Source organism: Anguilla rostrata, chromosome 14, assembly GCF_018555375.3.
Source record: "Anguilla rostrata isolate EN2019 chromosome 14, ASM1855537v3, whole genome shotgun sequence".
NCBI lineage: Eukaryota > Metazoa > Chordata > Actinopteri > Anguilliformes > Anguillidae > Anguilla > Anguilla rostrata.
In genome coordinates this window covers 39,301,609-39,315,578 of record NC_057946.1, presented here as the reverse complement: position 1 = coordinate 39,315,578, position 13,970 = coordinate 39,301,609, and the positions used below count along the sequence as shown (strand labels likewise).

General features: G+C 40.2%; 1 long non-coding RNA gene across 1 annotated transcript; it reads right to left on the bottom strand.

Annotated features, from left to right (window-relative positions):
* Positions 1-9,402: 9,402 nt before the first annotated feature.
* Positions 9,403-13,123, bottom strand: LOC135239793 (uncharacterized). Its single transcript, XR_010325489.1, has 2 exons — positions 12,950-13,123; positions 9,403-10,216 (listed from the first exon to the last, which is right to left on the bottom strand). It is a non-coding gene; the product is annotated as an uncharacterized LOC135239793 (long non-coding RNA).
* Between the last annotated feature and the right edge of the window lie 847 nt (positions 13,124-13,970).

The following is a 13,970-nucleotide window of genomic DNA, read 5'->3' as shown; positions in this document are numbered from 1 at the left end:
TTGCTGCTAAAATGCACCTGTGCACAGGTAGCCCTTTTATAATGCTGTATTTTCAGTTTTTTTTAGGTATCCAAGCAATAGAATTATTGTGACATTGTCACTGAACTTTTTGTTTGCATGTTTGTAATTTTTAATGGGGACAATAGTTATATATGGGTAGCACTGTCACATCACAGCAAAAAGGTCATGGATTTGAATCCGAACTGGGCCTTTCTGTGTGGAGTTTGCATGTTCTCCCCGTGTCTACGTGAGTTTCCTCTAGGTACTCCGGTTTCCTCCCACAGTCCAAAAACATGCAGGTAGGCTAATTGGAGAGTCTAAATTGCCCATATGTATGAGTGTGTGATTGGTGTGTTTGTACCCTGTGATAGTTTGGCAGCCTGTCCAAAGTGTATTCCTGCCTCTCGCCCAATGTACACTGGTACACAGGCTCCAGCACCCCCCACGACTCTGCCCAGGATAAATGGGTATAGATAATGGATGGTTAGTTATATATCCTTGGATTAATAAGCGCAAGGAACTGTATACAGGGGGGACCCTGGACCGGTTTTGAGAACTCTAACTCTAACTAACCAGAGTCATAATACGGTGAGCAGTGGGGCTAAATGAGAATCAAGGTCAAATTAAAGGAAACCGAGTCAAACACACAAAACGCACTGCCCGAAAAGCTAGAAGGTCTGAGGCAAGAATTGGAGTCAAATTGAAGGAGTCACTGGTCAAACAAAAAAATGCAATCTGCAAATAAACTAGGGAGAGATGAGAATTGGAATAAAAACCAGATATGGAACTCTGTATTCTCTATTTTCTGAAAGTGCAAAAGGGGCATGACTGAGTGTAGTTACGAACTTGGTGTAGTTAATAAACAGAGAGGAGAGCAGGAACTGAGTATTTGCAGAGCAGGTGGAACGTGCCATCTGAGGCTGTGCCCGGGGTAGCACTACACTTTATGTAAAAAAGCGATAAATGTCATGAGGTGTCTTGCAGGATTGGAGTGGGGAGCTGATATAGCATCTCTGAAATATATTTATGTAGCCTTAATTAGATCAAGATTAGACTATGGAAGTATCGTATATGGATCAGCAGCAAAATCTGTGCTTGCGGACCTAGATGTTATACAAGCTTGGGCTTTACGAGTGTGTTTAGGAGCAGTTAAAACTTCCCCAGTGTGTACACTCCAAGTGGAAGCAGGTGAAATGCCACTGTGGTTGCGTCAGAAACAGCAGGTGGCTAACTACTGGGTTAATCTAAGGGGGCATGGAGATAGTCATCCAACAAAAAGGGTACTGCAGACAAGCTGGGAGATGGAGAGGATGGAAAAAGCAAGTTTTGGATGGGTAGGAGATTAAGTGGCAAGAGATATGGGAGTATATGATAAAGAGTTTGGCGAAACTGTGGTGTGGCCTGTTAGACCTGTCTGGGAGTTAGAAAGTGTGGGGGTAGATCTGGAATTACTTAAGATTAAGCACAGTAATAAGAATGCTGACTTAGTTAGTGAATATTATAACTATAGGGACTGTAAGTATAAAGGCAGTGTTCAGATTTTTACAGATGGATCAAAGGATCCGCAGACAGATGCGACAGGGGCTGCAGTTGCTGTGCCTAATTACCAAGTGGGAATTGGCAAGAGAACATCGGATTGTTTAAGTGTGTATGCTGTTGAATTGTTTGCCATATTGATGGCATTAGAATGGGCTGAACGGGGTAGGGTTAACAAAATAGTAATATGTAGTGATTCTGTGTCAGCCATTGCAAGTATTAAGACAGGTACAGCCAGAAATCACCAGGATCTGCTGTATGAAATCTTGTTTGCCAATTCAAGAGTGGTTAGGCAAGGGAAAAATGTTACATTCATGTGGGTCCCAGCACATTCAGATATCCTGGGAAACGAGAGAGCAGATACGTTGGCAAAAGAAGCAGTCAAAAAGGGAAGTGTTGAAATCAATATCAAGTTATCAAAATCAGAGGGAAAGGGCATTGTGTGGGGAAATATCAATAAAGAATGGCAGCAGCACTGGGATCAGGAGAGAAGGGGGAGACATTTACAGCTGATACAAAATAGAGTAGGCAGTGTAAGAAAGAGGGGAGGAAACAGAAGAGAAGAGGTTGTAATATCAAGATTAAGAATAGGACACAGCCATTTACGCAGCACACTTCATGTTATAGGTAAACATCCAACCGGTCTTTGTGAAATCTGTCAGGTACCAGAAACCTCAGAACACATTATCATTAACTGCAATAAATATAGGTCGGAAAGGAAGGATATGATGGAGGAGATGGGAAGATTGGGGATAACAGGAGCAGGATTGAGGAATGTACTGGAGTGTGGTGCTAGTGGGCAGGGGAGGAGATGTTTTATTAACTACCTGGGGAACGGGACTGTTAATGAAAGTGTGACAGTCAATAAGCTGTAGGAGTTAACTTACTCCAAGAGATGGCAGTAATGCAACTTTCAAGGATGCAAGCTGCCGGTAAACAACACAGAAGAAGAAGTATAGGCCATTATGTGAATGTCACTTATTCCTGTTATTTCAGTTGTTTGCATTCTCATTGGTTGTTTAAAGTCACATTGATTGCTAGTCACATTATGAGAGCAGCCATTTTCCCATCTTCCCTGTAAAACAAGCTAGAGCACAGCATGATTCAAGACCTCCTTTAATCTTGTTCCATCTGCCTGTGTGATCCTTGGAGAAGCTTTGTGAGTAGATTAAATCATCTATGTTTTTAGGAATTATTTTTACATTACATTACATTATAGGTATTTAGCTGACGCTCTTATCCAGAGCGACTTACAACAGAGTAACCAAACTCAGGATCAAGTCCGCTTAAGTCCATTGAACAACATGTAGATAAAAAGCCTTTACTATGATGCATACAATAAGGAGAAACAAGATAGTCTGAACCAAAAATTTTTTTTTTTTTTTTTTTTTTTTTTTTTTTTTTTAATAGTTATGGGAGGGGGTTTAGGGAAGAGGAGAGAGGTACACAGAGAAGAGGTGCGTCTTGAGTTGCTCATACTTCATTGTATTTCATAATATTTGTTTACATTATTTCATAGTCACTTTTGTATTATTTGCAGTTTCACACTACGACAACTTGACCACATGAAAGTGCTGTATCTTCATTAAACTGACGTACAAGTGCACGTTGATAACTTACTTTATGCTCCTTCATCATTGAAGCTACCTAGGGCTACTTCAGTCAAGTCAGTTAAGAGTGTTTAGCTATCTGGAGATGTGTGCCTCGCTACGCGCTCAGGTTCCAGAATAGTTTGTGAACAATTTAAAAGTGGTTTGAAGGTCCTAGGCCCTATTCTCTAGGAGCTATTGAACTTGAAAGCATTTGTCAGCTGTGTTTCTTTTCAAATATCAGTGTAAATTCATAATTGGAAATATTCCTGTAAAATTGCACGAGGTCATAATGCCCGAAGCATAGGCTCTGCATCTTGTGGCCATTGTTTGTGAACACTCTAGATGTGGTTTGATGGTCCTGGGCCCTATTATCTAGGAGCTATTGAACTTGAAAGCATTTGTCATCTGTATTTTTTTCAAAAATCTATTGAAATATCTAACTGGAAATATTTGTGTAAAATTTAATCAGGTAAAAATGCGCAAGGAGAAGGCTCTGCGTCTCGTGGCCATTGTTTGTGAACAATTTAGAAGTGGTTTGATGGTCCTGGGCCCTATTATCTAGGAGCTATTGAACTTGAAAGCCATTGTCAGCCGCATTTTTCTCCAAATATCAGCTTAAAGTCATAATTGGAAATATTTGTGTAAAATTGCACAAGCTCATAATGCCCAAAGCATAGGCTCTGCGTCTCGTGGCCACCGTCTGTGAACACTCTAGATGTGGTTTGATGGTCCTGGGCCCTATTATCTAGGAGCTATTGAACTTGTAAGCATTTGTCAGCTGTGTTTTATTTAAATATCAGTTTAAATTCATAATTGGAAATATTTGTGTAAAATTGCACGAGGTCATACTGCACAAAGCATAGGCTCTGCGTCTTGTGGCCTTTGTTTGTGAACACTCTAGAATTGGTTTGATGGTCCTGGGCCTTTTTATCTAGGAGCTATTGAACTTGAAAGCGTTTGTCAGCTGCATTTTTATCCAAATATCAGCTTAAAGTCATAATTGGAACTATATTCCTGTATAATAGCACGAGGTCATAATGCCCGAAGCATAGGCTCTGTGTCTCGTGGCCACTGTCTGTGAACACTGTCTGTGAACCCTCTAGAATTGGTTTGATGGTCCTGGGCCTTTTTATCTAGGAGCTATTGAACTTGAAAGCGTTTGTCAGCTGCTTTTTTTCCAAATATCAGCTTAAAGTCATAGTTTGAAATATTCTTGTAAAATTGCACAAGGTCATAATGCCAAAAGCATAGGCCCTGCGTCTCGTGGCCACTGTCTGTGAACACTGTCTGTGAACACTCTAGAATTGGTTTGATGGTCCTGGGCCCTATTATCTAGGAGCTATTGAACTTGAAAGCGTTTGTCAGCTGCATTTTTTTCCAAATATCAACCTAAAGTCATAATTGGAAATATATTCCTGTAAAATTGCACGAGGTCATAATGCCCGAAGCATAGGCTCTGCTTGTCGTTGCCACTGTCGTTGAACACTCTAGAAGAGGTGTGATGGTCCTAGGCCTTTTTATCTAGGAGCTATTGAACTTGAAAGCATTTGTCAGCTGCATTTTTTCCAAATATCAGCTTAAAGTCATAATTGGAAATATTTGTGTACAACTGCACGAGGACATAATGCCCGAAGCATAGGCTCTGCGTCTCGTGGCCGCTGTCTGTGAACACTCTAGAATTGGTTTGATGGTCCTGGGCCTTTTTATCTAGGAGCTATTGAACTTGAAAGCATTTGTCAGCTGCATTTTTCTCCAAATATCAGCTTAGTCATAGTTGGAAATTATCCTGTAAAATTGCACGAGGTCATAATGCCCGAAGCATAGGCTCTGCGTCTCGTGGCCACTGTCTGTGAACACTCTAGAATTGGTTTGATGGTCCTGGGCCTTTTTATCTAGGAGCTATTGAACTTGAAAGCGTTTGTCAGCTGCATTTTCTCCAACTATCAGCTTAAAGTCATAGTTGGAAATATTCCTGTAAAATTGCATGAGGTCATAATGCCCGAAGCATAGGCTCTGCGTCTCGTGGCCACTGTCTGTGAACACTCTAGAATTGGTTTGATGGTCCTGGGCCTTTTTATCTAGGAGCTATTGAACTTGAAAGCATTTGTCAGCTGCATTTTTCTCCAAATATCAGCTTAGTCATAGTTGGAAATTATCCTGTAAAATTGCACGAGGTCATAATGCCCGAAGCATAGGCTCTGCGTCTCGTGGCCACTGTCTGTGAACACTCTAGATGTGGTTTGATGGTCCTGGGCCCTATTATCTAGGAGCTATTGAACTTGTAAGCATTTGTCAGCTGCATTTTTCTCCAAATATCAGCTTAAAGTCATAATTGGAAATATATTCCTGTATAATAGCACGAGGTCATAATGCCCGAAGCATAGGCTCTGCATCTTGTGGCCATTGTTTGTGAACAATTTAGAAGTGGTTTGATAGTCCTAGGCCCTATCATCTAGGAGCTATTGAGCTTGAAAGCATTTGTCAGCTGTATTTTTTTCAAATATCAGTTTAAATTCATAATTGGAAATATTCGTGTAACGAGGTAAAGATGCACAAAGCAACGTTTTTGCATCCTATGGCCATTGTTTGTGAACAATTTAAAGTGGTTTGAAGGTCCTAGGTCTTTTTTGTCTTGGAGATTTTGAACTTGAAAGAATTTGTCATCTGTAATTTGTTTAACTAGCTAGAGAAATACCAAACAAACAAATGGCAGAAGCACAAGCAGAGGCGAAGGCAGAAACGCACAAGCAGGTCAAAAACACAGGCAGGTACATACGGTCGGAAACAAACACAAGGAACCAGCACCCGAGTCAAGGGGACAAAGAACTTAAATAGACAGGGGTAACAAGACACAGGTGAACTCAAAGAACAATCAGACCAGAGGGAAGGGAAAACGAGGCAGGTGGGGACGATGATTAAATAACGAGACAAGTAGTTGTTTCTAGTAACAGTTTAAGCCATCTTCAACCAGCTTAGTATCCCAACTGGTCTCAGCTGGAATTTTCAGTAGGGATAACAGGTCACACATAGGAAAGACTACATAAATACCTCATGATATTTGTGTGACAACTGACCTGTAATGATTACTACTAATGGATGATAAACCAAGAGAGACATAAGCGCAAATTTCTTCAGACCTGAGATAAAGCCTTATAATATATATGGAAATATAAATCACTTTTTTCTCATCATTAAGTATAATTTGTACACCATTGTCATAGTTTCAATGCATGAGCCATACCTTGCCTCTATATAATGGTTATATGTTGCTTTGAAAAGATGACTTGATTTCTTCTAAAGCAAGATATCAATTTTGATTATGATAATACATATAATGTATTAAATCCATACTTACCAAACCACCCCCAAGATAACCTTTTGTGACTTTTTTGAAATTCCAGACATTAGCTGTGAACTAAAGGTGATCATGAACTTGCTACGAAGGCACTTCCCAGGGTCTGGAATAGTCTTCCAGACAAACTCAGGACCTCAGAGTGTCTCATATTTTAAATTGTTACCCCTGTCTATTTAAGTTCTTTGTCCCCTTGACTCGGGTGCTGGTTCCTTGTGTTTGTTTCTGACCGTATGTACCTGCCTGTGTTTTTGACCTGCTTGTGCGTTTCTGCCTTTGCCTCCACTTGTGCTTCTGCCATTTGTTTTCTGTACTGGAGAAGTTCTTTTTTTTTTTGTTGTATTCTTTTAGTTTTCGTTATATGCCCCTCGTGGCTCTTTGTTCTGTTTTTTTGTTAGTAAAGTCTTAATTTGTATAAACATTTTTGAGTTTTGTGTTTTTTCCCCACTCTGCGCCTGGGTCCTAGCCCCCATACCGTGACAATAAACAGCTACACATGTGATCTAACTTTCAAGTAGTTGGCTACCTCCCTGGATATGAAGTAAATGTTTTACCAATAAATAATAGTAAATGCAATTTTATCCACGGAAATAGCTACACAAAAAGGCAAAATAAATGTGGTCGCGATCGCCATCGTAGACGCAAGAAGGAAATAAAAAATAAACGAAAAGTTGGCTCTCTCTTTTCCAGCGGAATAAACACCCCGAAGTGAAGCACAACATTACCTACTGATCGTAGATAAGATCGCTGTGAGGTTGCTTTCCATAGAGGATTTCAGCTGCATACTCCCGTATTACTGAAAATGCTGTACAGGTGGCTAGCTATAAGTGCATATACCGGCGTATGAGTGCTGTGCGTTGTGTTGATGGTAGCGTAGTACTGGCTAGCGCTAAAAGCTAGGTAATTGTTAAATAGTCTACTTAGATACCCCTCTATCAATACATATATGTATTGATATAGTGGTGTAGATTTCGGGGGGGACGCAGGGGATACATTCCCCTCAATATTTAGAACACGTGCATTTGCCCCCCCCCCCCCCAATAAAAACATGAAAGCATAAAAACACATAAACATAAAAGAATTTCCACCATAAATTGATGCAGAAAAGGCACAAATTGGCACATAAAAATTCACCAGAATGCAGGGAAATTAAGTGTTTGACGCTCAAAATGTCCTGGGAGAGGACCCCCAGACCCCGCCCTTAAGGCGTCCCTCCCAAAGTCCAAGCGAAAACTACGCCGCTGTGTATATAAATATACATACGAATATAAATACGATTGCATGCTTCAGCCCCGGAAGGCCACACCTAGCAACGCCAGTGTCTGTGTGTGTGAGAGTCTGGGGGAGGCAACAGCCCCTCAAAATGTCTGTGCACGTCCCTGGCATACACAATACATCTTGGTTGGTCAACTTGATTGGAAGCATGAAATGTCAGACCACCTGTTGTAATTTTTGGTATAAGGCATTATATTTTTATTTAATAAATCACAGCATACATCATTTTAACCAGTTATCAGTCCTTGAGTATGGTTTTTATGAGTCGATTTTAGCACAAACTGTTTGCTAGGTGACCAAAAAACACGTCTTTACAATTGGGACAGCTGTTACAATTACGCCACCTCTGAGTTGCTATGACAATGTGCTTTTTGCTGTTATATGTTTATATAACAGCATCTAAAGAGAAAACGAGAGGGTTGATACCCAGGGAGGTCACTGTGAGAGGGCTTCTGATTTAAAGATTAGGGACAATAGATGGGGCTTGGCATTTTAAATGGTGTATAATATCTGTAAAAGAAATGAATTGTTCTCATCAATGTGTCTGAAATGAATTCCATGTTTAATGTTAGATGTGTTCAGCTAATTTGCTTGCTGCGTTGACATAGCATCATCTTCTCAATGCTCCAAGTGATTAATGGAAAAGAAACAGCCACCTGGTTACAAGCATTTATAATAGGCTAAGCACACACCAGATTGGGCTATGTGGCAGGCTATTTGCTGGTTGTTGAACAGAAAACAAAAACAGCTTTCCTCATCAATCTGGAGGTTACCACAACTCGCTTCACGGTTAATTACAAAGAGCGTCAATGTTTGCGCACAGTCTATTTTCATGATATATTTTCAGTTTCTATTTACATGCATAATTTGAATATGTGGCTGGTCTCACGTTACCCACTGGAATGTGTTTCCTTGATTAACATGAGTATGCCCAGAAAAAACTTATTATACCATTGTATGGGCATTTTCATTTACTGTTACTCCGCCCCTCTGTTATAATTATAACCAGCTACTTCATATGAATATAACATTGGACTACTTTTACTCTGGTTTAAATGGCTTCCAGCTAAGTTATGTCTGTAACTAAAGCGGGTAATGACCACTGACATGTCAAAGCAGATTCGAGTAAAATGTCATAGTGCTGGGATAAATATATTCTGGGTAAATGAGCAACATTGCACTGGAGTGAAAACCTGGATGGTGCGATCCTGAGTGCCAGGAGTAGGGGAGCCGTGGGACTAATGACGCACCTGCTGTGGAGCTAATGCACCCCGTCCCCCACATTCCTCCACCTCACCTTTTTAAGATGAGCAATTCCCATTGGTTAGTGTCAATTTGTGGCTCATAAGTTTTAAATAAATCTGTTATATTTCTAAACAAATTAAGACCCCCCCCCCACCATGACTATCGCCTGTGTCCATCTAAACGTAGTTTAGTCCATCTGATAGTTGTTTTCTACCTTCATAAAATCCAGCTTTTCTTGGAAGTTAATAACTTTCAGCAGTAATAATAAGATGCTGTACCAGGCGTGCACAGTGGATTCTCGTCCGTCACACGCTGGTGACTACAGCTGACTACAGTTGACAACTGCTAGAAAAAATGGTTCCCTTGAATTCTCACAGATGAAAACATTACAATATGTAATAATAGGCCAACAATAATTTATGCATTTTTCAATTGGTGGACAGACCATAAAGGAGTGAGACAATTAAAAATGGCATGTAATACAATAAAAACCACAAAAATAAAAACAGCGATACAATTTAACACACTGAAGGCTGGGTTTTTTAAAAATCTAAATATAGCCTAAGTGTGTTGTTTATGGAGAAACTGAAAGCTATTAACCAGGAAAATCACTATAAGTGTATTTTTCCTATTTTTCTGTTTCCAGATCTCAAAACTGAGAAGGATTACTAACAAATCCCCTGATGAAGGCATTTACTGCCGATACGTGTTGGGTTTACCCAAAATAATAAAGGCTTTTTACACTGCTAATCTGGAGATTGAGTGCCTTGCGATTTTTTCTCTCTTTCTTGAGAAAGATTACTGTTGGCCATACACACAGTGTATGTACTGGGAAGTTTATGTCTTTATGTTTATCCCATTTTCAGATATTTCAAAATACCATACTTTGACATTTTTTTACATGAAATATATAATATTCATTGTAGCACACATGTAGTATGTATGTGACAGATGTAGCCGTTAAGGAGGAGCAAACTCTTAGGAAGCGCGTGTTGCAATGCACGTGCAGCCCACAGTAACGCTGAACGTCTCTGGGACCAGCCTGTAGTGACTCGCGGTTCGGCAGGGCTCTGTGTAGTAGACCCTGATGTTGTATTTGATGTCCAGCACGCGCAGGTGGGGCTTGAAAACTAACAGCTTGTCGTTCCGGCAAAACCTATGGTTGCAACTGGCAGTCCAGATAGTCTCCGGTAATCTAGTGTAATTAGTGTTTTTCCTGAGAGAGAGAGAGAGAGAGAGAGAGTCAGACAGTCTTCTCTGTCAGAGATACAAAGCAGAGATGGATCCTGACCAAATACAGACTCAGTGACCACGCCCTTGAAATTGAAAAAAGTAGACACAAAAATTCATGGTTACCAAAAGAAAAACGAATATGTGGTCACTGTAAGACAGGAGAGGTTGAGACAGAGATGCACTTCCTCCTAAACTGTACAAAATATACAGATATTGGAAAAATATATTACCACAAAGTTTCAGAAATTATAAAAAAACTTCCATTCTTTATCAAAGAAAAATGTGCAGTCCTATTAGGACAAGGACCAACAGCCCCAACTGCGGCTCAATATGTCTCAGCTTGCCATAACCTGAGGGACACTGAGTGACCATCCTACATTATTATTATTTATTTATTTTTTCTTTAAATGCTTGTGCCGATTGAACATTAATTGATTTATAATGCTTTGGCAATATGGACCTAGGTATTTCCTGCCAATAAAGCAATAGAGAGAGAGAGAGAGAGAGTGAGAGAGAGAGACTCAAAATAAGTGCCTCAGGAAACCTAGGGCAGTGAATACTGAAGAAAAAGCCTGAAGAGCCTTTTTATGCAATGAGAAAATATCACAAAACAAACATAGAATTTGGCTTAAAATCTTTGACAGTGTAATCCAACCAATTGCCTTATATGGAAGTGAAGTATGGGGTCCACTCAGTTATCACAACTACACTAGGTGGGATAAGCATCCTATAGAGGCCTTGCATGCAGAATTTTGCCGAACAATACCACCAATGCATTCAGGGCAGAATTAGGCAGATACCTATTGATAATTAACATTAAAAAAAGAGCACTTAAATTTTGGATGCACCTCAAATCAAGTCCCCAAGACACAATGCAATTTCAAGCACTGAAAACCCAAGATCTGAAACCCAAAAAGAGTCCTCTCAGTCAGCTGGTCATGAGACTCACCAACCAACTAAAACCAAACACTGACCAAACTCAGACCAGCGCTGCTTTATAACCAGAAATTAGAGTAAACCAAATAATTAAACAAACAAAAGATGCCTATCTGGAACATTGGAATAATGAAACTAAAACACAAAAAAACTTGGCTACTTGGCCCTAAACAGACAATACAATTTGGCAGAGTATCTCTTCTCTGTCAGAGATACAAAGAGGAGACAAATCCTGACCAAGTGCAGGCTCAGTGACCACACCTTAGCAATTGAAAAAGAAAGGCACAAAAAACATGGCTACCCAAAGAAGAACGTATATGTGGTCACTGCAAGACAGGAGAGGTAGAGACAGAGATGCACTTCCTGCTATATTGTGAAAAATTTTCACAGATAAGGGAAACATATTTTAATAAGATCCTAAATTCAAAATTCCAAAACAAATTTCCCTCCCTAACAAATGATCAAAAGCTGCGAGGAGAAGGACCGACAGCCTCACTCGCAGCTAGATTTGCCTGCCTGTTGCTTGCCTGTTGCCAGAGAGAGAGAGAGAGAGAGAGAGAGAGAGATCTGTCAATGACAAGAAATGCATTAGAATTAATGGTTTTGTTTTTTTCTCTCTCGATTGAATACTGACATTAAATATTTAATAACTCACAGCTTATCCACATTCTGTTAGGCATACCATTCACGAGCAATCTGATCGAAAAGTACCGAGAGTGAAATGTTACATTTAACCCTGAGGTTAACTATGAATTATTGTTCGGTCCCGGTCTATAATGTCTGTTCGATCCAAACAGCTGTATCAGTCGATATCACACGTCACCACATTGCCTAAAGTTAAAGTTGCGTTAAATAAATGTAGCCTACGAAGATCCAGTCTAAGTTGAATAAATCCAATCAATTGTTAATTCACTGTCTAATAACAAAAGGCTAACAACCCCATTCGGTTTAACCATGCCATTGGGGAGTGGGGTGGGGGTGTCTGCTCTTTTGCCTGGCTAGCAATCCCAGCAAGCAAGTATGCCTGTTAGTCAGTAAACTACTGTTTACGATTATCTATGATACATTCTGAGTTCTTGACATGCACACATAATACAGTAGCGGAAAAACACTACCGGAAGAAAAAAAATTCACTTGCATAGCCAAAACAGACTTTTGGCAATATCTCCCGAAATATTTATTGAACTCTCCCGCTGTTCGATTAGACAAAGAGATGGTAATTTTGTGTGTTTAACTTGAAATACGTCGTTCAAGCTGGGTGCATTTACCTAAAAAGTCCCTCTTACATCCCCCCCCCACCCCTTAGGTTTTGCCCCGTTGTCCATACGCTTAATGAAAAAAGATACACCACTATGTGAACTACCCCGTTAGCGTTCAGCATAACCAGCCATTATAAAAATGGACTTCAAGATTATTCAAAATCTGCGAATATTCCACGAATATTATCCGAGTGAGTGCGGAGGAAGAGATCTACCTGTATCCACAATACATGTTGATAAATGTGCGTATTTTTGCAATGCTAATTTAAATAAAAAATAAAAAAAATTAACGTAGGCTACTCGCTTAATGGCCTCATTGAGGAGAACCTGTATATCTGGTGGTATTGAATAGCCTATTTTCGTGAATTAATCGTTATGTTAATAGTCAAGGAAAATTACTGAAAAAATGACTGGTCGCGACTAATAATCAATTTAAGGGGAAGTTCTCAGTCCCCACAAATTTTCAGCTCACCAATCGCCACTGCTCATGTCCCCCCTTATTGTAACTTTGTCAGACTTACTTGTATGTCCATGGGGCCAATGAGCGGTTGATTTCATCCTTCCCGATGAAAGAACTCGCGGCATTGCTGAAGAGAACCTTCGCCGACTGGTCGATCTCCCTCCTGGTACAGTTGTCTTCACACTGAGAACAGCGTAGTATCGAACGGACAGCAGGCGCCGTGCTCAGAACCACAAACTGTGGATAGGGACATACGGAATAATATCGTTAACAGGGAGAGCCGCTGAAAGAATAGTTGAAATATACAACTCTGTTTTGTTACAAAATATGCCTACCTCTCGAGTAAATGTTGCCTAAAAATAATCTATAACCAAAACTATATGCGCAATATCGCATTAGAGCTGGCACAGGGTAATAGGCTACCATAAAAAGGTGGGCAGCCTATTTCATACGAAATGCACAGAAATAATACGAACAAATTCCCCCGTAACGACGGCTTTTTTAAAAAGCCCACCTTGTCCAGAGCAGACAGCCACAGATAACCCAGCGAACATTTTTGTGTGAGACACTGTCTATGCGTTCAGGTGAAAACCCTGCTACATTTGGTTGAGAAGTGAAAGTTCTCAAGCTGATTATGACGTAACCAGGACGTAACCGGTTAAACCTGAGCTATATTGAGGTTAACCTAGCCCGTTAATATCAAAGTAGGCTAAACGTTAATGTCAATGTAAACGTCTCTCAACCAAGATTTCCACCCCTCTAGAAGTCGGGTCCGGCTTTTGCTCACTTGAAAGGATGCGGAGACCTGTCTGCCCTTAATTTAAATGGACAATTTTGAAAAAAAATCTTTAAAACGTGCATAGCCTATAACCTTTCATGGCTCAACGAGGATAGCGCATGAAAATATCGTTTTGCTAGCCGTATCCCTTCCCACCCCATACATCATCAGTGGTTAATAATGTTCCTGATACTTCACTCACCAGTACAATCGCGAGGTTCATTCTCTGCTTTCTCGTTCTTTCTCTATGGAGTCTTTTCAGTAGTTCAGTAGGTGAATTGGCAGACCTAATCACACATATTTT